This window comes from Salmo salar, chromosome ssa04 (assembly GCF_905237065.1).
Source record: "Salmo salar chromosome ssa04, Ssal_v3.1, whole genome shotgun sequence".
NCBI classification, from domain to species: domain Eukaryota; kingdom Metazoa; phylum Chordata; class Actinopteri; order Salmoniformes; family Salmonidae; genus Salmo; species Salmo salar.
The window spans coordinates 21,956,889-21,980,629 of record NC_059445.1 but is presented as its reverse complement, the minus strand read 5'-3'; the positions used below and the strand labels follow the sequence as shown (position 1 = coordinate 21,980,629).

Here is a 23,741-nt window from a genome sequence, read left to right as displayed (position 1 = left end):
CACACCCACAACTTGTTTATTCATCAAAACCTAGGCCCTTCGCCCCAACACCAGCAACTGTGCCGATAATTGTGGTTGTGAAAATAGCTAAAATATTTCGGACATACCCAGTGCGTTTGGAAAGTATATAGCCTTATTCTAAAATGGATTAAATAAAAAAAAGATCCTGATCAATCAACACACAATACCCCATAATGACAAAGCAAAAACAGTTTTTTTTTATGTTTGCTGATGTATTAAAAATAAACACAAATACCTTATTTACATAAGTATTCAAACCCTTTGCTATGAGACTCGTAATTGAATTCAGGTGCATCTTGTTTCCATTGATGATCCTTTAGATGTTTCCACAACTTGATTGGAATCCACTTGTGGAAAATTCAATTGATCGGACTTGATTTGGAAACTCGAGCTCCGAGACAGGATTGTGTCGAGGCACAGATCTGGGGTAGGGTACCAAAACATGTCTGCAGCATTGAAGGTCCCCAAGAAAACAGTGGCCTCCATCATTCTTAAATGGAAGAAGTTTGGAACCACCAAGACTCTTCCTAGAGCTGTCCGCCCGGCCAAACTGAGCAAACAGGGGAGGAGGGCCTTGGTCAGGGAGGTGACCAAGAACCCGATGGTCACGCTGAGAGAGAGAGAGGAGAGAGAGAGAGAGCGGAGGAGGGAAAATAGAGAAAGAGGTGGAGGAAATATACTTAAATTCACAGGACACCGGTTAAGACAGGAGAAATACTCCAGATATAACAGACTGCCCCCCGACACATAAACTACTGCAGCATAAATACTGGAGGCTGAGACAGGAGGGGCCGGGAGACACTGTGTCACCATCTGACGATACCCCACCCACTTTGCCAAAGCACAGCCCGCACACCACTAGAGGGATATCTTCAACCACCAACTTACCATCCTGAGACCAGGCCGAGTATAGCCAACAAAGATTTCCACCACGGCACAACCCAAGGGGGGTCGCCAACCCAGACAGGAAGATCACGTCAGTGACTCAACCCACTCAAGTGACGCACCCTTCCTAGGGACGGCATGGAAGAGCACCAGTAAGCCAGTGACTCAGCCCCTGTAATAGGTTTAGAGGCAGAGAATCTCAGTGGAGAGAGGGGAACCGGTCAGGCAGAGACAGCAAGGGCGGTTCGTTGCTCCAGTGCCTTTCCGTTCACCTTCACACTCTTGGGCCAGACTACACTCAATCATAGGACCTACTGAAGAGATGAGTCTTCAATAAAGACTTAAAAGTTGAGACCGAGTCTGCATCTCTCACATGGGTAGGCAGACCATTCCATAAAAATGGAGCTCTATAGGAGAAAGCCCTGCCTCCAGCTGTTTGCTTAGAAATTCTAGGGACTGTTAGGAGGCCTGCGTCTTGTGACTGTAGCGTACGCGTAGGTATGTACGGCAGGACCAAATCGGAAAGATAGGTAGGAGCAAGCCCATGTAATGCTTTGTAGGTTAGCAGTAAAACCTTGAAATCAGCCCTTGCCTTAACAGAAAGCCAGTGTAGAGAGGCTAGCACTAGAGTAATATGATCACATTTTTTGGTTCTAGTCAAGATTCTAGCAGCCGTGTTTAGCACTTTCTGAAGTTTATTTAGTGCTTTATCCGGGTAGCCGGAAAGTAGAGCATTGCAGTAGTCTAACCTAGAAGCGACAAAAGCATGGATTAATTTTTATGCATCATTTTTGGACAGAAAGTTTCTGATTTTTGCAGTGTTACGTAGATGGAAAAAAGCTGTCCTTGAAACAGTCTTGATATGTTCGTCAAAAGAGAGATCAGGATCCAGAGTAACGCCGAGGTCCTTCACAGTTTTATTTGAGACGACTGTACAACCATCAAGATGAATGCAGGAATGGCTTCGGGACAAGTCTCTGAATGTCCTTGAGGCCCAGCCAGAGCCCAGACTTGAACCTGTTCGAAGATCTGTGGAGAGAACTGAAAATAGCTGTGCAGCGACACTCCCCATCCACCCTGACAGAGCTTGAGAGGAATTGCAGAGAAGAATGGGAGAAACTCCCCAAATACAGGTGTGCCAAGCTTGTAGCGTCATACCCAAGAACACTCAAGGCTGTAATCGCTGCCGAAGGTGCTTCAACAAAGTACTGAGTAAAGGGTCTGAATATTTATGTGAATGTGATATTTCAGTTGTTTATTTTTAATACATTTGCAAAAATGTATTTATGGGGTATTGTGTTTAGATTGATAAGGGAAAAAACGATTTAATCCATTGTAGAATAAGGCTGTAATGTAACAAAGTGTGGAAAAAGTCAAGGATCTGAGTACTTTCCCAATGCACTGCATAGTGCTGCCGCCAACGCTTAGATTGACCAGCGCGTTAGGCTTGTTAAAATAGAGCCCATAATACCTTAGAACAGCCTAACTAAATATTTAAAATTAGTTTATTTTAAGTGTTCCCCCTGCCCACATTAGATACGTGTTTAAACATTAGGCTGCATATTATTCAATAGAAGAAAACAGAGAGAGAGAGACTGCCAGTTCCTTATTGTCTTGGTTGTAGCCAATGGCTACGTTAAGGCACTGGTTGTCTCTCTCTCTCTGTTTTCTTCTATTGAATTCAGTATTCAACCTTCTGTGTTTGTCAAACACGCAAACGATGCCTGGACTAGTTTATGTGGATGCGGGTAGATTTCCATTGTTTCACAGTGCCACACGTTATTGCGCATCTTTCTGCCAAGAAGTGACAGGCCTTTCGGCAAATGAAATGAGCGGGAGATAGGCGGGACTTTCCAGCATTTAATGCTGTGTTTATGTAATGTAATCCAACACCAGAGTCTCACTTTTTAATACAGCTCATAAACTCACTCGCTGGGTGGAAGAGACTGAGATTCAGAAGTGAATAACATTGATAAAACTATTAAAATACGTAGACAGTCCCCGAATTGACCTTTATTGTAGTACGTGATTTCTTGTGTTTAGTGAAAAGCACTGTATAAATGTCTAGTAGATGGCTTTTGCCTTACCCATCTGTTATACTGTAAAAGCCAATCTAATGACTTGTTAGGCTATAGCCTAGTAGTTTAAATGTTCCCCCAATCCACCTTCCCTAATTAGCTTACTATGTTAGGTATGAAATATATTTCATACATTATACAGCCAAAATATTAGGCCTAACTGACAGTAGTAGGCTACATGATCTGTGTCAGTGTGCTTGAGTGTGTCTTTCTTTTGTTTTCTTCCTACCTCGACTGCACCACAGACACAGCACTTGGACCAGTAGAACCGGATGTTTTAGCAAATAAGTTGGATCATTTCACACATTTAGCGGTGTAGGCCTCGAGTACTTTTTTGGTCTCTTTTTCGCCACCACCCTGTTTTGACTGAATGACTGACAGTCAGAGCGGGTTTCACTCTTTTTGATGATGCACGTTTGAATTTGAATGTGAATTTGTGCCATCTCAGCCCAGCCAATCAGAGAACCAGGGCTGCCCATCTTGGTAGAGGTGCCGGGCCGTGGTTCCCAACCTTTTCCGGTTCCTGTACCACCAACTGAATTCTGCTGTGCCCGGAGTACCCCGAAGTACCCCCTCATGAGCATTTTACCAGTAAGTCTATGGTGTTATGAGTCTTCTCAAGAACACTCTGTGGATGGGCCAAGTACCCCCAGGGGTTCTAGTACCCCTGGTTGGGAACCACTGATATAGATGATTATGACAACAGAGAAATAGCGCAAAAGTCATAAAAAAATGTATTATATACACTGAGTGTAGAACCATTAGGAACACCTTCCTAATATTGAGTGTCAACCACTTTTGCCCTCAGAATAGCCTCAACTTGTCGGGGGAATGAACTCTACAAGGTGTTGAAAGCATTCCGCAGGGATGCTGGCCCATGTGGACTCCCACAGTTGTGTCAAGTTGGATGGATGTCCTTTGGGTGGTGGACCATTCTTGGTACAGATGGGAAACTGTTGAGCGTGAAAAACCCATTAGCGTTGCAGCTCTTGACACAAACCAGTGCGCCTGCCACCTACTAAAATACCCTGTTCAAAAGCACTTAAATCTTTTGTCTTGCCCATTCACCCTCTGAATGGCACACACACAATCCATATCTCAATTGTCTCAAGGCTTAAAAATCCTTCTTTAACCTGTCTCTCCACCTTCATCTACACTGATTGAAGTGGATTTAACAGGTGACATCAAAAAGGGATCATAGCTTTCACCTGCATTCACCTGGTCAGTCTGTCATGAAAGAGCAGGTGTTCCTAATGTTTTGTTATAACCACTACCGTTCAAAAGTTTGGGGTCATTTAGAAATGTCCTAATGCACATTTTTTGTCCATTAAAATAACATCAAATTGATCAGAAATACAGTGCAGACATGGTTAATTTTGTAAATGACTATTGTAGCTGGAAAGGGCAGATTTTTTTTATGGAATATCTACATAGGTGTACAGAGGCCCATTATCAGCAACCATCACTCATGTGTTCCAATGGCATGTTGTGTTAGCTAATCCAAATGTATCATTTTAAAAGGCTAATTGATCATTAGAAAACCCTTTTGCAATTATGTTAGCACAGCTGAAAACTGCTGTTCTGATTAAAGAAGCAATAAAACTGCCCTTCTTTAGACTAGTTGAGTATCTGGAGCATCAGCATTTGTGGGTTCGATTACAGGCTTAAAATGGCCAGAAACAAAGACTTTCTTCTGAAACTCATCAGTCTATTCTTGTTCTGAGAAATCAAGGCTTTTCCATGCGAAACATTTCCAAGAAACTGAAGATCTCGTACAACACTGTGTACTACTCCCTTCACAGAACAGCGCAAACTGTCTCTATCCAGAATATAAAGAGGAGTGGGAGGCCCCGGTGCAAAACTGAACAAGAGGACAAGTACAGTGAGGGAAAAAAGTATTTGATCCCCTGCTGATTTTGTACGTTTGTCCACTGACAAAGAAATGATCAGTCTATAATTTTAATGGTAGGTTTATTTGAACAGTGAGAGACAGAATAACAACAAAAAAATCCAGAAAAACACATGTCAAAAATGTTATAAGTTGATTTGCATTTTAATGAGGGAAATAAGTATTTGACCCCCTCTCAATCAGAAAGATTTCTGGCTCCCAGGTGTCTTTTATACAGGTAACGAGCTGAGATTAGGAGCACACTCTTAAAGGGAGTGCTCCTAATCTCAGTTTGTTACCTGAATAAAAGACATGTGCCTACAGAAGCAATCAATCAATCAGATTCCAAACTCTCCACCATGGCCAAGACCAAAGAGCTCTCCAAGGATGTCAGGGACAAGATTGTAGACCTACACAAGGCTGGAATGGGCTACAAGACCATCGCCAAGCAGCTTGGTGAGAAGGTGACAACAGTTGGTGCGATTATTCGCAAATGGAAGAAAAACAAAAGAACTGTCAATCTCCCTCAGCCTGGGGCTCCATGCAAGATCTCACCTCGTGGAGTTGCAATGATCATGAGAACGGTGAGGAATCAGCCCAGAACTACACGGGAGGACCTTGTCAATGGGGCTGTTTAACTATACTTGTGGGGACCAGAACAAAAAAATTGACCAACTGGGATTTTTTTTTATCCCTACAAGGTCAAATGCTATTTCTAGGGGGTTTAGGGTTATGGTTAGAAATAGTGTTGGGTTAGGAACTAGGGTTAAGGTTAGGTTTAGGGGTTAGGGAAAATAGGATTTTGAATGGGACTGAATTGTGTGTCAAGGTTAGTTATACAAGACTGTGTGTTCCATGAGGGGAAGCAGGAAGGGGCTCGTTGGGCTTGATGGATTTCCTGAATGTGGTACAGATGGAAGGGAGTGGCAGCAGGCCTGTTTAACTATACTTGTGGGGACCAGAACAAAAAGTTGACCAACTGGGATTTTTTTTTTTTATCCCTACAAGGTAAAATGCTATTTCTAGGGGTTTAGGGTTATGGTTAGAAATAGTGTTGGGTTAGGAGCTAGGGTTAAGGTTAGGTTTAGGGGTTAGGGAAAATAGGATTTTGAATGGGACTGAATTGTGTGTCAAGGTTAGTTATACAAGACTGTGTGTGCCATGAGGGAAAGCAGGAAGGGGCTCGTTGGGCTTGATGGATTTCCTGAATGCGGTACAGATGGAAGGGAGTGGCAGCAGGATGTATCCCACGCTGGCTGGCGTGGGGCCAGGGCCCCTCCTCAATCTATTTATTTATTTGTTTATTTATTTGGATCACCGTTGCAGATGCAGCAGCTACTCTTCCTGAGGTCAACCAAAAAGCACAAAACATGACAAGTAACAAAACACTTTTACACTAACAGACAAGGACAATCACACACATTTAAAATGCAATGATATAAAAACAACACACTATTAGCACTAGCAGTATAGGACCAGGCTAGTTCAGTCAGTGTACCGTTCATTGTACTGTTAGTGTCTTTTGCATCCTTTTGGTATGTTAAGTAGAAATTGTGCACCAATATTGCATTATTAAAAGCCTGTTATATGTAATTAAGTGCCCTTTAATATATATATCACATGGTGAATTCAATAAATCTGATTTTCAATATGAATAAAGACAATATGAATGTCCCTCCATACACCCTCTGTTACTTCTAGGAAGATTTTAACCCACTAACCCCTCAAAATACTCCCAACTTTTTACCGTCATTGTAAAGCCCTAGTTATTTTATTGTCACCAGTTCAAGAGCCGTTCAAGTGGATTTTTCCCAAATGTGTTAAATTTTCACTTCCCACTTGGTTATGAATGCACTATAACACCGCTAACCAGTCATTGGAAGCACAAGACCTAGATCTACACTTGGACATATTGTGGAGTGTTGTACAATGTATAGTTTTTGTTTAAATCGATACAAACTAAAATAAATAATAAAACCATCCTAGTGCCCGATCTCAATTTTTTTTCATTATGTAATTAAGCTGAAGAGAGGCACTTACTATAGTCATTTAGTTTTTTAACTTCTTGTGATGGGAAAAAAAAGTTTTTTGTCAAGTTGAACATGTGCTCTTCATGACAGAATGTTAAAGGTTCGGGTTTTTACTCACCATCACAATTTAAATTATATCATTGCCAAATCTTTGGCTTGGTGGCAAAAAAAAATGTGTCTCCATTGAACCATACATCAATTGTAATTTAAGAAGCCGAATAAGGAACCATTGGCCACCCTGCAGTCTAAATGTCATAGCCATTTATTTCTGGAATATTGTCAGGCATTACATACATTTGAGCTATGTATCTATATGTATTTTTTTTATATCACACATGTCGACCGGAGAATTTAACTATTAGCCTAATGCAAAGAAAATGTTTGCGCTTCAAATCAAATGACATTACCATATTCACGTTTAATTACTAGCAGCTTTGCATTAGCCACAGGCCAAATGAAGGCGACCTGACTACTTTGCATATTTTAACCACATTCCTGCTTGTAAATGTTGATATTTACAAACAGGTGTTTGACTCTCCATTTTTGCCAGATGGGTATTTATCATGTACTCGTCCATGTTAGATGGAAGCCATACTGTCTTGTGTATGATATTAGGTGAATATAACATCTCTGACAGACATTTATTAGAATATCATTGGCCAGATAGATAGTTCAAAGCAGGTCAGTGTGTTTTAAATTCAATCTTACCTTGGCTTTGGTTTGGTTTAAAATGATGTGCCAAGAGCATTGAGATCACCAGAGGCAAATGGTCAATAGCACAACACACAACTGTGATACGGAACAGAAATCACCCTTCCACAATAGCGTCTATTTAATTGGGAGTGATACCGTGATGGGATTCCTTTCATTACCTTCTCCTCGGTCCTCACCCGTCTACACAGCATGGGGCCTGACACCTCATTCATCTGTAATGGTTCAGAAGGCTGCTTGAGGACAGCTCCCAAGAATCAACTCTTAAATTAAACCTAGTTTTCTTCCTTAAAGCTGCCATAGAGTTTGCAGTCATATAAGAGAAACAGAAGAATCTCATCATGCCCAATGACAATTGAAGAAGACAAACAAGAACAGGAAACAGTTTCAAAGCCTTCTATTTCAGAAGAGACTCCAGCCTCCAGTCTCCCCACAGTGGCTCTAATGAATGGAAAACACACAGTATCTAGGTTACATAACAAGAAGGGCAGTGTGCTCGTGGCAAGGCCCCAGGATTTCCACTCCAACTCAGAGGAGGTTGTTACCGTACTGCCCTCCCTCCAAATGGTTCCAGTAAATTGTAGGCACAATCCACAGAACCACTAAATCAATAGTATGTGTGCCTCTCTCCCGGATTCGTGCCTTGACGTGGGGAGGTAATGATATCTTATTATCGGTGCTCTCTACCTGGCTGCCTCCACCAAAGGTCTATGGGGGGGCATACATCTGGCAGGTTTTATCAGTACCGCGGTGCTCTTTAACAGTCTGCTCCGTAGGGTAAATAAGACCATAGGAAGGAGGAAAATGTTGACATCTGCTTGATTTTCTGGACCGATGATTAGGGCGATGATTGGATGAAGACACGTTTAAAATAAGATGGTATTATACCAAATTATAAATCACAATATATTGTAGGTTTGTAGCTGATATGGAGATGCGGTTATGTCATGCATACCCTTTTACGGGCCTAGCAGCCAAATGTAAATAGCAGGCATTTGCACTGTGATAACTAGGTTTTCCTTTGCCAAAGAGAGTCGATTTGTGTCCTGAATTGCACCTAGAGTTCTGAAACGTGACGGCTTAAATAGATTAGATATTTGATGGGAAATCGCACTTAATCCAACCAATCAAAATAGCAGGATCTAACAAAAATCCCCCTCGTTCACACTGCAGTGAAGTTACTTTTGAAGACCTTCAACAAACTCAGATTGATATGGTAAGACCTTGGGACTGTCTGTAATATTCACAGGCGATTGAGGCTGAGATCCACGATAGGCGAAACAGAACCGCTGGCCGCCCGAGGTGCATTTGCTATTGTTTTTGTTTTGAGGAAAGAGCATCCAGCATCATACAAACAAAATGAATAATAGTAGTACAGTGTCATGCAGTGATGTGCAATGAGGGGAAAAAACATTGTTTGTTGTTTGAACCTCTATGGAGTCAAGCTTTAAGGAATGAAACAGATTTCACAACAAACTAATTAGAAGGTAGATTCAATTAGCCTTGCTTCTCTTATCCAAGGGAGAATTGAACGATGTTGTGTATAATACTTGCATTACAATTGACTGCCATGGAGAAGGGAAACACTTGAGTAAATGAAGGATACAAAGTATATTGAAAGCAGGTGCTTCCACACACATGTGGTTACTGAGTTAATTAAGCAATTAACATCCCATCATGCGTAGGGTCATGTATAAAAATGCTGGGCAGGCCATTATTTTGGCTACCATGGCTATGCCCCCATAGGATGACAATTCCCCCGTCCACAAGGCATGAGTGGTCACTGAATGGCTTGATGAGCATGAAAACGATGTAAACCATATGCCGTGGCCGTCTGTTAACAGTGTTTTCAACCACCATCAACAAAACACCATATGATGGAAATTCTCAGGGAAGAAAGGTGTCACATCATTCCTCTATGCCAAGGTGAATTGAAGCTGTTCTGGCTCGTGGTGGCCCAATGCCCTCTTAAGACACTTAATGTAAGTGTTTATTTTATTTTGGCAGTTACAGTTGAAGTCGGAAGTTTACATGCACCTTAGCCAAATACATTTAAACTTAGTTTTTCACAATTCCTGATTTTTAATCGTAGTAAATATTCCCTGTCTTAGGTCAGTTAGGATCACCACTTTATTTTAGGAATGTGAAATGTCTGAATAATAGTAGAGAGAATGATTTATTTCAGCTTTTATTTCTTTCATCACATTCCCAGTGGGTCAGAAGTTTACATACACTCAATTAGTATTTGGTAGCATTGCCTTTAAATTGTTTAGCTTGGGTCAAACATTTCGGGTAGCCTTCCACAAGCTTCCCACAATAAGTTGGGTCAATTTTGGCCCATTCCTTCTGACAGAGCTGGTGTAACGGAGTCAGTTTTGTAGGCCTTGCTCGCACACGCTTTTTCAATTCTGCCCACACATTTTCAATAGGGTTGAGGTCAGAGCTTTGTGATGGCCACTCCAATACCTTAACTTTGTTGTCCTTAAGCCATTTTGCCACAACTTTGGAAGTATGCTTGGGGTCATTGTCCATTTGAAAGACCCATTTGCAACCAAGTTTTAACTTCCTGACTGATGTCTTGAGATGTTGCTTCAATATATCCTCATAATTTTCATGCCTTATGATGCCATCTATTTTGTGAAGCGCACAAGTCCCTCCTGCAGCAAAGCACCCCCACAACATGATGCTGCCACCCCCGTGCTTCACGGTTGGGATGGTGTTCTTCGGCTTGCAAGCATCCCCCTTTTTCCTCCAAACATAACGATGGTCATTATGGCCAAACAGTTCTATTTTTGTTTTATCAGACCAGAGGACATTTCTCCAAAAAGTACGATCTTTGTCCCCATGTACAGTTGCAAACTGTAGTCTGGCTTTTTTATGGCGGTTTTGGAGCAGTGGCTTCTTCCTTTCTGAGCAGCCTTTCAGGTTATGTTGATAACGTCTTCGTCTGCCCACGTGTTCTCGCATACCCCTAGAGCATCGAGCCAACGGGGTGGTGGCACTGGAATCCTCATCTCTCCCAAGTGGACATTCTCTCTTTCTCCCCTGACCCATCTGTCTATCTCCTCATTTGAATTCCATGCTGTCACAGTTACCAGCCCTTTCAAGCTTAACATCCTTATCATTTATCGCCCTCCAGGTTCCCTTGGAGAGTTCATCAATGAGCTTGACGCCTTGATAAGTTCCTTTCCTGAGGATGGCTCACCTCTCACAGTTCTGGGTGACTTTAACCTCCCCACGTCTACCTTTGACTCATTCCTCTCTGCCTCCTTCTTTCCACTCCTCTCCTCTTTTGACCTCACCCTCTCACCTTCCCCCCCTACTCACAAGGCAGGCAATACGCTTGACCTCATTTTTACTAGATGCTGTTCTTCCACTAATCTCATTGCAACTCCCCTCCAAATCTCCGACCACTACCTTGTATCCTTTTCCCTCTCGCTCTCATCCAACACTTCTCACTCTGCCCCTACTCGGATGGTATTGCGCCGTCCCAACCTTCGCTCTCTCTCTCCCGCTACTCTCTCCTCTTCCATCCTATCATCTCTTCCCTCTGCTAAAACCTTCTCCAACCTATCTCCTGATTCTGCCTCCTCAACCCTCCTCTCCTCCCTTTCTGCATCCTTTGATTTTCTCTGTCCCCTATCCTCCAGGCCGGCTCGGTCCTCCCCTCCTGCTCCGTGGCTCGACGACTCACTACGAGCTCACAGAACAGGGCTACGGGCAGCCGAGCGGAAATGGAGGAAAACTCGCCTCCCTGCGGACCTGGCATCCTTTCACTCCCTCCTCTCTACATTCTCCTCTTCTGTCTCTGCTGCTAAAGCCACTTTCTACCACTCTAAATTCCAAGCATCTGCCTCTAACCCTAGGAAGCTCTTTGCTACCTTCTCCTCCCTCCTGAATCCTCCTCCCCCCCCCTCCTCCCTCTCTGCGGATGACTTCGTCAACCATTTTGAAAAGAAGGTTGACGATATCCGATCCTCGTTTGCTAAGTGAAACGACATCGCTGGTCCTGCTCACACTGCCCTACCCTGTGCTTTGACCTCTTTCTCCCCTCTCTCTCCAGATGAAATCTCGCGTCTTGTGACGGCCGGCCGCCCAACAACCTGCCCACTTGACCCTATCCCCTCCTCTCTTCTCCAGACCATTTCCGGAGACCTTCTCCCCTTCCTCACCTCGCTCATCTACTCATCCTTGACCGCTGGCTACGTCCCTTCCGTCTTCAAGAGAGCGAGAGTTGCACCCCTTCTGAAAAAACCTACACTCGATCCCTCCGATGTCAACAACTACAGACCAGTATCCCTTCTTTCTTTTCTCTCCAAAACTCTTGAACGTGCCGTCCTTGGCCAGCTCTCCTGCTATCTCTCTCAGAATGACCTTCTTGATCCTAATCAGTGAGGTTTCAAGACTGGGCATTCAACTGAGACTGCTCTTCTCTGTGTCACGGAGGCTCTCCGCACTGCTAAAGCTAACTCTCTCTCCTCTGCTCTCATCCTTGTAGACCTTTCTGCTGCCTTTGATACTGTGAACCATCAGATCCTCCTCTCCACCCTCTCCGAGTTGGGCATCTCCGGCGCGGCCCACGCTTGGATTGCGTCCTACCTGACAGGTCGCTCCTACCAGGTGGCGTGGCGAGATTCTGTCTCCGCACCATGCGCTCTCACCACTGGTGTCCCCCAGGGCTCTGTTCTAGGCCCTCTCCTATTCTCGCTATACACCAAGTCACTTGGCTCTGTCATATCCTCACATGGTCTCTCCTATCATTGCTATGCAGACGACACACAATTAATCTTCTCCTTTCCCCCTTCTGATAACCAGGCGGCGAATCGCATCTCTGCATGTCTGTCAGACATATCAGTGTGGATGACGGATCACCAGCTCAAGCTGAACCTCGGCAAGACGGAGCTGCTCTTCCTCCCGGGGAAGGACTGCCCGTTCCATGATCTCGCCATCACGGTTGACAACTCCCTTGTCCCCTCCTCCCAGAGTGCTAAGAACCTTGGCGTGATCCTGGACAACACCCTGTCGATCTCCACTAACATCAAGGCGGTGACCCGATCCTGTAGGTTCATGCTCTACAACATTCGCAGAGTACGACCCTGCCTCACACAGGAAGCGGCGCAGGTCCTAATCCAGGCACTTGTCATCTCCCGTCTGGATTACTGCAACTCGCTGTTGGCTGGGCTCCCTGCCTGTGCCATTAAACCCCTACAACTCATCCAGAACGCCGCAGCCCGTCTGGTGTTCAACCTTCCCAAGTTCTCTCACGTCACCCCGCTCCTCCGCTCTCTCCACTTGCTTCCAGTTGAAGCTCGCATCCGCTACAAGACCACGGTGATTGCCTACGGAGCTGTGAAGGGAACGGCACCTCCATACCTTCAGGCTCTGATCAGGCCCTACACCCAAACAAGGGCACTGCGTTCATCCACCTCTGGCCTGCTGGCCCCCCTACCTCTGAGGAAGCACAGTTCCCGCTCAGCCCAGTCAAAACTGTTCGCTGCTCTGGCACCCCAATGGTGGAACATGCTCCCTCACGACGCCAGGACAGCGGAGTCAATCACCACCTTCCGGAGACACCTGAAACCCCACCTCTTTAAGGAATACCTAGGATAGGATAAAGTAATCCTTCTAACCCCCCCCTTAAAAGATTTAGATGCACTATTGTAAAGTGGTTGTTCCACTGGATATCATAAGGTGAATGCACCAATGTGTAAGTCGCTCTGGTTAAGAGCGTCTGCTAAATGACTTAAATGTAAATGTAAATGTATATAGGACTCGTTTTACTGTGGATATAGATACCTTTGTACTTGTTTCCTCCAGCATCTTCACAAGGTCCGTTGCTGCTGTTCTGGGATTGATTTGCACATTTCACACCAAAGTACGTTCATCTCTAGGAGACAGAACTTGTCTCCTTCCTGAGCGGTATGACGGCAGCGTGGTCCCATGGTGTTTTTTTTTACTTGCGTACTATTGTTTGTACAGATTAACCTGGTACCAACATGCATTTGAAAATTGCTCCCAAGAATGAACCAGACTTGTGGAGGTCTACAATTTTTTTTCTGAGGTCATGGCTGATTTATTTTGATTTTCCCATGATGTCAAGCAAAGAGGCACTGAGTTTGAAGGTAGGCCTTGAAATACATCCACAGGTACACCTCCAATTGACTCAAATGGTGTCAATTAGCCTATCAGAAGATTCTAAAGCCATGACATCCTTTTTTGGAATTTTCCAAGCTGTTTAAAGGCACAGTCAACTTAGTGTATGTAAACTTCTGACCCACTGGAATTGTGATACTGTAAATTATAAATGAAATAATCTGTCTGTAAACGATTGTTGGAAAAATTACTTGTGTCATGCACAAAGTAGATGTCCTAACCGACTTGCCAAAACTATAGCTTGTTAACAAGAAATTTGTGGAGTGGTTGAAAAACGAGTTTTAATGACTCCAACCTACCTGTAGGTTTCATGGTTAAAAATAACAACAGACTAACTCAGAACTCTGGATCCAGCTGTCATGAAAGAATCCCCAGATGATCCACATATTGAATGAGCGAGTCGCTGCTTGGTTATTGAACCACGAGACCACTCGGTTGCGCACTACAACCAGTAGGCTATATCAGCCCTCACTGTCCCACGTAGACCCCACCGGGACAGAAGGTTGATTATTCCAAATGCAATGTTCTACTTTGCAGTCAGCGTACAGCCATCTGCCTGGGTTGTAATATAGGGAGAGGGAGAGGAAGAGGGAGAGGGAAAGACTGAAACAAGAGATGGGGAGAGAATATGAGGGAGAGCAAGGGAGAGAGACAGGGGAGTAAGGGAGAGAGATTTGGGTCCATTACATGTGGCCAGAATCTTCCACAGAAATGATATTACATTGGCTTCTTCAATGAGAACTTGGCTTCTTTAATGAGAACTTGGTGAGGTGGCCACCCAACTACCACCCACTTTCATTATACCTCGATGACTGAGCACTGTAAAAACAAAACAGTATTGCTATTTCCAGTGAGGTAAAAGGAAAGACACTTTTTCGTTGATGATTCATGTCATTTTTGCAGAGCCCAATTAATGGTGGGTCATCAAAATTGTGTTTTGACAGGAAGTAATCACAGGCTCGCTGTTAGTATAGCTATGGGGCTTGTATGTGCAAAATAATTTGAATTTGAGAACATTCAGGTGGACTGAATAGAAAGCGTTTTAAATTATTTATTATTTATATGACAAATATAATTTTGGGGTTAAATGATCCTTTAAATGAGTGTTTCTGGGCACATGGTGTGTCCCAGTACTGTCTTAACAACGTATGTATTACACAGTTAAACGTGAATGTCTAGTATCCACAGTAACAGCAGAAGAAATTTACCCACAAACCCATGTAATGCAATCTCAATGTTTTGTCTTCTCCGATTCCTTCAAATACTTTCATAATTGAATGTTTAATCATCCTTAAAATCTAATGTTTACATGTACGTTATGTTTGCTGCAGTCATTAGTTCAATTTGCCATCCAATTTGCCATATTAGGAAAAGCAATGCCAGCACTGTTGGCATCAGATTACTTCTGAAATTACATTTTTACAGTGAATTATTTCATGGTTTGTTATTATTTCTAAATAGGCCAGTGGGAGACTGAATTGGATGGAAAAGATATCACCGACTGAGAAAACACTGCTTCTTATCACTACAGTAGTAGGGACACTTCCAACCATGCTTGAACCATGCTGAAACCCCCACAAACAATAATGGACAAGAATTGAGCACAACTGAGGATATTTCTGGGACTTCTATATTCAGAGCCTGAGATTTCCCCGTAGTCTTACCTCTCCATGTATTCCAAAATCATGCATTTCATTCAGAAGCATGGCAATGTTACTTACAGTGCTATCTACTGGGAGTATAGATAAGGGCAACAACAGGAGGAGTAAATTAGCACAATATAGTATTAAAGACAAATACTATAGGCTAATTGAAAAGTTGCACAAGGAAGAGTAGGCATATGAATTTAGTTGAAAGGCATAGGTCAGTACATTCACCCTGTCGGAGTATGGCAATAACAGTGTCAAATTGCACCTTGTCCATCCTGTCCTAATGTCATTATTGTCTGTATAATTTTGACCACCAAGGCCATGATGTCCATTACATACTGTCAAAACAATGCCTTTATCAGGAACAACAATTTAAAAAATAATAATATTGCTGTCCATTTATAGACTGTTGTACACAGATGTATATGTACAGTGGGGGAAAAAAGTATTTGATCCCCTGCTGATTTTGTACGTTTGCCCACTTACAAAGAAATGATCAGTCTATCATTTTAATGGTAGGTTTATTTGAACAGTGAGAGAATTAGAATAACAACAAAAAAATCCAGAAAAACGCATGTCAAAAATGTTAGAAATTGATTTGCATTTTAATGAGGGAAATAAGTATTTGACCCCTCTGCAAAACATGACTTAGTACTTGGTGGCAAAACCCTTGTTGGCAATCACAGAGGTCAGACGTTTTTTGTAGTTGGCCACCAAGTTTGCACACATCTCAGGAGGGATTTTGTCCCACTCCTCTTTGCAGATCTTCTCCAAGTCATTAAGGTTTCGAGGCTGACGTTTGGCAACTCGAACCTTCAGCTCCCTCCACAGATTTTCTATGGGATTAAGGTCTGGAGACTGGCTAGGCCACTCCAGGACCTTAATGTGCTTCTTCTTGAGCCACTCCTTTGTTGCCTTGGCCGTGTGTTTTGGGTCATTGTCATGCTGGAATACCCATCCACGACCCATTTTCAATGCCCTGGCTGAGGGAAGGAGGTTCTCACCCAAGATTTGACAGTACATGGCCCCGTCAAATGATGCGGTGAAGTTGTCCTGTCCCCTTAGCAGAAAAACACCCCCAAAGCATAATGTTTCCACCTCAATGTTTGACGGTGGAGATGGTGTTCTTGGGGTCATAGGCAGCATTCCTCCTCCTCCAAACACGGCGAGTTGAGTTGATGCCAAAGAGCTCCATTTTGGTCTCATCTGACCACAACACTTTCACCAGTTGTCCTCTGAATCATTCAGATGTTCATTGGCAAACTTCAGACGGGCATGTATATGTGCTTTCTTGAGCAGGGGGACCTTGCGGGCGCTGCAGGATTTCAGTCCTTCACGGCATAGTGTGTAACCAATTGTTTTCTTGGTGACTATGGTCCCAGCTGCCTTGAGATCATTGACAAGATCCTCCCGTGTAGTTCTGGGCTGATTCCTCACCATTCTCATGATCATTGCAACTCCACGAGGTGAGATCTTGCATGGAGCCACAGGCCGAGGGATACTGACAGTTCTTTTGTGTTTCTTCCATTTGCAAATAATCGCACCAAATGTTGTCACCTTCTCACCAAGCTGCTTGGCGATGGTCTTGTAGCCCATTCCAGCCTTGTGTAGGTCTACAATCTTGTCCCTGACATCCTTGGAGAGCTCTTTGGTCTTGGCCATGGTGGAGAGTTTGGAATCTGATTGATTGATTGCTTCTGTGGACAGGTGTCCTTTATACAGGTAACATCCTAATCTCAGCTCGTTACCTGTATAAAAGACACCTGGGAGCCAGAAATCTTTCTGATTGAGAGGGGGTCACATACTTATTTCCCTCATTAAAATGCAAATCAATTTATAACATTTTGGACATGCGTTTTTCTCGATATTTTTGTTGTTATTCTGTCTCTCACTGTTCAAATAAACCTACTATTAAAATTATAGACTGATCATTTCTTTGTAAGTGGGCAAACGTACAAAATCAGCAGGGAATCAAATACTTTTCCCCCCCACTGTATATACCTGATGTGTAGGATGTTTACTCTTCTTAAACTTTCAAAACTTTTAACTAATAAAATAACGCAAGTTGAAGAAAAAAAAACGACTATCACCACAAACATGACATTTCCCATATGCTTTTTTTAAATGTCATGTACAATGATAATGCAGTGATACTGTAACGGTCGTCATAGGAAGTGGTCCAAAATGCAGCGGGTAGGTGAATGCTCATATTATTTTATTACGAACACCACACAAAAACAACACGGTGCCCGTTCCACACAGAGCTGTGAGGTAGGCGTTCATCCTTCTGCAGATGATCTTCCTCACTGTCAAACAGAACTGCAGGAGAGAGGATGAAACAAGAGTAAGCATCCTTTACATCTTTTTTTTTTATCCACCAGATGAATAAAAGCTTGTGAGTGCTTTAAATCTTAACATCGTGTTAACATCGAGTGAAAGAGAGGACTGCTCTTTGCCTTAGTCTTTGAAAGCCTTCGTCTTTGTTTGATTGAATTGGGGCCTTTGATATTCTAATGGTTAATCGTTATTGTTAATTTTATTTATTTATTCATCATGTCCATTTGTAACCATTGAGATGCAAATCTCTTTTTAAAGGAGCTCTGGCCAAGAGGCAGCATCCCAATCATACATACAAATGAAGTACAATGACGATGCAACAATTAATGAAACAGCATGAGATGTCTTAATATGATAGAACATTGTGATTCAACCATAAATACCTCTATTCTATAAAGTACTGTGTAGCAGTGGTTCCTATCCAGGGCTACTGGCATTCCATCCTGAAGTTTTTATCATTACTTTGATTTATATTACAATGCATTTCTTATTTAAAATGAGGACTTCGTGTGTCTACATTAAAGGGGCAATCTGGGATTCAAACAACAGCAAAGTGGGTACCCCTCCACTGTTTTGGTGAACAGCCGCAGCCAAACAGCGATGCATGGGGGCCTTTAATGCATTAACACTAGATGGTGCTGCTCACCAGTGTACTTCGGTCCAACTCGACAAGTCTGTTGTTTTGTCCCAATTCTCCACTTGCACACGTTCTCTTATGGATTTAACCAATGTTAGTAACTCCCTCCGCCACTGCTTACAACAATCAGATGCTTTTGAATCCATTGATGGGGAGTGTGCAAGTGCACACTTTTGGAGACGGGTAGAGAATCGGGATGCAGCCTTTAAGTTCACTTTTCGTTGGCCTAAAAGCAATCTATTCACAGCAAAACACAATCATCTGACCTTTTCAGAGAAATGTACACCCTTTCAACCGCTCTCATCATACAGTACATTGCATCAGTGTGCAGTATTCCCACATTGATTGGCTATTGTCTGAGCTAGGGGTGACCACAGCATGTCTAGACTAGACGTTGGTACCAGCACACCTGTGTCGTGTTCAGATAGAAATGCCATGATTAGAGCTTACCCCGATTCCTTACTTACATGCCAGAGTGGTTGCATGTCTGTTCTACCCAATATATTTCTGAGGGTTCCACAACACTGTGCCCTGCTGAACTTAGACCAGGACCCGTATTCATAAGAGTGATTAGGTGTGCTGATCTATTACCAGCTTTGACTTTTAGATTCTAATGAATGGATAGCAAGGATCTGATTACGGAGTAGGACTCCTAGTCTGAGACGCTTCATAAATATGGTGCCCGATGACACTCACTAATTATGCTCCAGAGATTTTGAGGAGTCTGTCCATGAATCATGAACCGTTGATCATTTGAACCAGGCGTTTTACTGCTGGGCTGGAACAAATGAGCCACCTCTGGTGTATGCCAACTGCCGTCATCTGAAGTACTCAAAAGTAGGCTGCTAATAACAAGAGACATTGTAAATCCATTCTCAAAGCCAAAGGAGTTGAGCAACTAAGCCGCTATTTCACCATACTTTTCAACACAGTCAGTCGATGTCAGCGTGAAACAGCACTTTTACTTGAAAGACCAAATCATATCTGACGGTTGAAGAAAGATTTCATCCTATGCGTTTCCCTTTTACCTATGTTCCGATTTGGCACGTGAGGTGACGGAGGTCAATTTAACGACACCACTTGATAGTCCCATAATCTGTGTTTTGTTTCATGAAATCCATTGAAATATCTGGCATATTTCCCACGTAACCACATGCCAAAACTCTTTCAGAAAATATCCCTCCAGTGTGACCTTTTGACCCTATGACATAGGTGACTGGATAAATAGAGACACTTTTGTGGCTACAATCACATGTACCAAAAGGGGCATTTCCGAAAGGTTGGAGAGAAAATATGCTCGGAGCTAAAGCAGATTCCTTCCAATAAACATTTCTTGTGTAACCTAATGCTCTAACAGCAAAGCAATGCACTACTGCAAGTCATTAAACAACATGTTTTTGTAGTTTTTGCTTCCCCAACGTATTTATCCGCAGCAATTCACTTTAACGTGTCTCAGTAGGTTCTTCACTCAATAGTATATGAATAGTATTACAAAAAATTTGTCTGACCGTAATTTGAACCAGCAGTAACTCTGACTTGCCTAAGTTAAATAAAGGTTAAATAAAAAACTCCTCCCATCAGTGGTTCATTGCCCTGAGCATTATGTAACACCAAGTACTACAGTGTACTATTGGCTCATGGTCTACAATGTTATTCCTACAGTCTCAAATAAAGCATTGTTTTCTTAACATCTTCTTGAGTACCCCCAGCCATTCCACTGATCTAATCCAGTACTAGTCCAGCACACAACTATTATAGGGCTTGATGATTGACAGGGTGAATCAGGTGTGCTAAAACTGGGATAGGTCAAGTCAGTGGACTGACAGTTGAGGGGACGTTTGGTACACCCTATTGTCTAAAGTGACACCCTCCTTTACAGTGCCCGGGGGGGGTTCGCTCTGAGAAGTTTGTAGTGACTGATCTTAGTCGTCTGGGAAATCACCATAGATTTTCCGATCACATACTAACCACAAAACGTGTAAGAACAGCGCACTTTGACAAAGGAGAACCCCATACTCCACCTGCTAGGTCCGGTAGCTGATGGCCATGCTGTAACGGCAGTACATGACGTAGTGTTCACAGTTGTACCACAGCAAGCCGTAGGTCATGGAGCCCATGAGCTTCTCTGCCCTCCTGGCCACCTCGTCCCCTTCCAGGGGGGGCTGGCTGCACAGCTTGTCCATGTGGTTGACCAGGATCTCTGAGTCATACGCAAAATCCGCCAACTAGTCACCCTGGCGCTCGCTGACTTGGCGATCACCCCTAGAATCAGCCAGTTGTTGGTCACCGTCTTGCAATGGCACCCTTGTTCTTGGTGAAGACCGGAAGGATGTCCGGGATGATGTGGGCCACACGGTTGTTGCCCAGGTAGATGCCAAAATGGGTGAAGAGAGTTCTAGGGACCTCCAAAAGGTCGCCACGTTTGTACAGGGACGGGTCATGCTTAAAGGCTTTGTCCTTGTCCTCTTCATCTACTTTAGAAGCGATGAAGAAGCGGCTGAGGAGTTGGAGGAAGGGAATCATGGTGGCAGAACTAAACTACGGTTTGACACCTGGCCGTTTTATCGAGGCTAAGGGTCTGGGAGGAGCCAAGCACGTGGGATTAGAGGTTTCTCAACTTTGCAGTGCAATTTTGACAGAAATAAAGGAGCTTTCCACTAATCGTGTGGTTTCAAGGGCGGCTTAATTTCACAACCGGGAGGGTTTAATTGGGGGAAGTGTTCCAGTTATGTGGCTTTCATTGGCAAATCAGAATAACAACCCCCAGTTTAAAAGGTCAGAAATATCTTATAGCCTGAATAAACAGTCAGGTTGAGTTGTATAATGCTGACTCACTCTTGATATGTCTGGAACTGTGAATACCCTGTACAGTAGAAAGAAAATAATAATGCATAGTCATTACTCAGCAATATTATCCAGAGAATGTGTATATTTTATGAATGTAGCTTTTGCGTAAATTGACTTTATATGATTAAATATTTGGGTTTGGAAATATTATGGGGATATATTGGGGATTTTGTGTGGCCAATCATGTCAATAACATGATCATTTGAAAAGGCTATGTGTCACGTTCTGACCAGTAAAGGGGTTATTTGTTATTGTAGTTTGGTCAGGACGTGGCAGGGGGGTATTTCTTTTATGTGGTTCGGGGTGTGTGTTTATGTAGAGGGGTGTTTGGTTAGTGTTTTCCGGGGTTTTTGGGCTATGTTCTATGTTAGTATATTTCTATGTTCTAGTTTAGTCTTTTTAGTTCTATGTTTAGTTTATTGATTTGGCCTTCAATTGGAGACAGCTGTTCCTCGTTGCCGCTGATTGAAGGTCCTATATAGAGGGGTGTGTTTTGTTTGGGTTTTGTGGGAAGTTGTGATTGCATAGCTGTGTTTAGCCTGTAATCCTGTTCGGTCGATCGTTTTCTTGTTTTGTTACGTGTTCAATAAAGTTAAGATGAGCACTCAACCCGCTGCATTTTGGTCCACTACCTACGACGACCGTTACAGAACTTCCTACCACCAACGGACCAAGCAGCGGGGTAAGGAGCAAAAGAGGAATTATGTGGACTATTCGGAGACTTGGACATGGGAGGAGATCCTGGACGGGACAGGACCATGGCATCAGGCTGGGGAATATCGTCGCCCACCGGAGGAGATAGAGGCAGCCAAGGCGGAGCAACACCGGTATGAGGCTCTATACACACGGTTGGCATTTAAGCCTGAGAGGCAGCCCCAATAATTTTTTTGAGGGGGGCACACGGGTAGTTTGGCTGGGCCAGGGTTAAGCCCCAAGCCAACTCCCCGTGCTTATCGGAAGCAGCCTGTTATTGGTCAGGTCCCGTGCTATGGAGTGATACGCACGGTGTCGAGGCCGAGCATTCACAGGCCGGTGTGCGAGGTGCCAGCGCCCCGCATTTGCCAGGGGGAAGCGGGCATCCAGCCAGTAAGGGTGGTGCCAGTACTGCGCTCGAGACTGCCAGTGCGCCTTCATGGCCCAGTGCATCCTGTTCCCGCTCCTCGCACTAGCCCTGAGGTGCGTGTTTCTAGTCTGGCACATCCAAAGCCAGCACCACGCACCAGGCCTCCAGTGCTTCAGCCCAGTCCAACTCGTCCTGTTCCTGCTCCTCGCACTAGCCTTGGGGTGCGTGTCTCCAGTCTGGTACCTCCACTACCAGCCCCACGCATCAGGCTTTCAGTGCGCAGTCCCCGTCCAGAGCTTCCGACGACAGTACCCCGTCCAGAGCTTCCGGCGACAGTGCCCCGTCCAGAGCTTCCGGCGACAGTGCCCCGTCCAGAGCTTCCGGCGACAGTGCCCCGTCCAGAGCTTCCGGCGACAGTGCCCCGTCCAGAGCTTCCGGCGACAGTGCCCCGTCTAGAGACGGCCCTACAGTCCGGAACCGAGTGAGACGGCCCTACAGTCCGGAACCGAGTGAGACGGCCCTACAGTCCGGAACCGAGTGAGACGGCCCTACAGTCCGGAATCGAGTGAGTCGCCCTACAGTCCGGAATTGGCGCAGCCAGAGTCGCCCTACAGTCCGGAGCTCCCAGAATCGTCCGTCAGCCCGAGGTCTACAGCGAAGCGCTTCAGCCAGAGGCATTCAGTGGGGGTGGACAGGTTAGGTGGGGGACTAAGGCCAGAGCCTGAGCCACCTCCACAGTAGGAGGATTGGGGGAGGGGGGGGGTGTAGCACGGGAACCGTGACGGCAGCCACCCTCCCTTCCCTCCCTTTAGTTTGGGGGGTTTATTTTGTGTTTATTTTTTGTGTGAGGTGCATCCGGGGTCTGCACCTTTGGGGGGGGGGGGTACTGTCACGTTCTGACCAATAAAGGGGTTATTTGTTATTGTCGTTTGGTCAGGACGTGGCAGGGGGGTATTTGTTTTATGTGGTTCGGGGTGTGTGTTTATGTAGAGCGGTGTTTGGTTAGTGTTTTCCGGGGTTTTTGGGCTATGTTCTATGTTAGTATATTTCTATGTTCTAGTCTTTTTTGTTCTATGTTTAGTTTATTGATTTGGCCTGCAATTGGAGGCAGCTGTTCCTCGTTGCCTCTGATTGAAGGTCCTATATAGAGGGGTGTGTTTTGTGGGAAGTTGTGATTGCATAGCTGTGTTTAGCCTGTAATCCTGTTCATTCGATCGTTTTCTTGTTTTGTTACGTGTTCAATAAAGTTAAGATGAGCACTCAACCCGCTGCATTTTGGTCCACTACCTACGACGACCGTTACACTATGGGTGGTATTGACAGAGATGCAATGTGAGTATTAAGATGCACTGTGATTGCATGTACCTAACTGTATTGAAAAATGTGTGGAAAAATGCTTTGTTAACATATTTCCTGGAACCAGACCAAAACAAACCAAATGA

The 23,741-nt window shown here is 44.1% G+C and overlaps 1 pseudogene; it reads right to left on the bottom strand.

Annotated features, from left to right (window-relative positions):
* Window positions 1–20,405: 20,405 nt before the first annotated feature.
* On the bottom strand, window positions 20,406–21,007 carry LOC106602639 (lecithin retinol acyltransferase-like; annotated as a pseudogene).
* Between the last annotated feature and the right edge of the window lie 2,734 nt (window positions 21,008–23,741).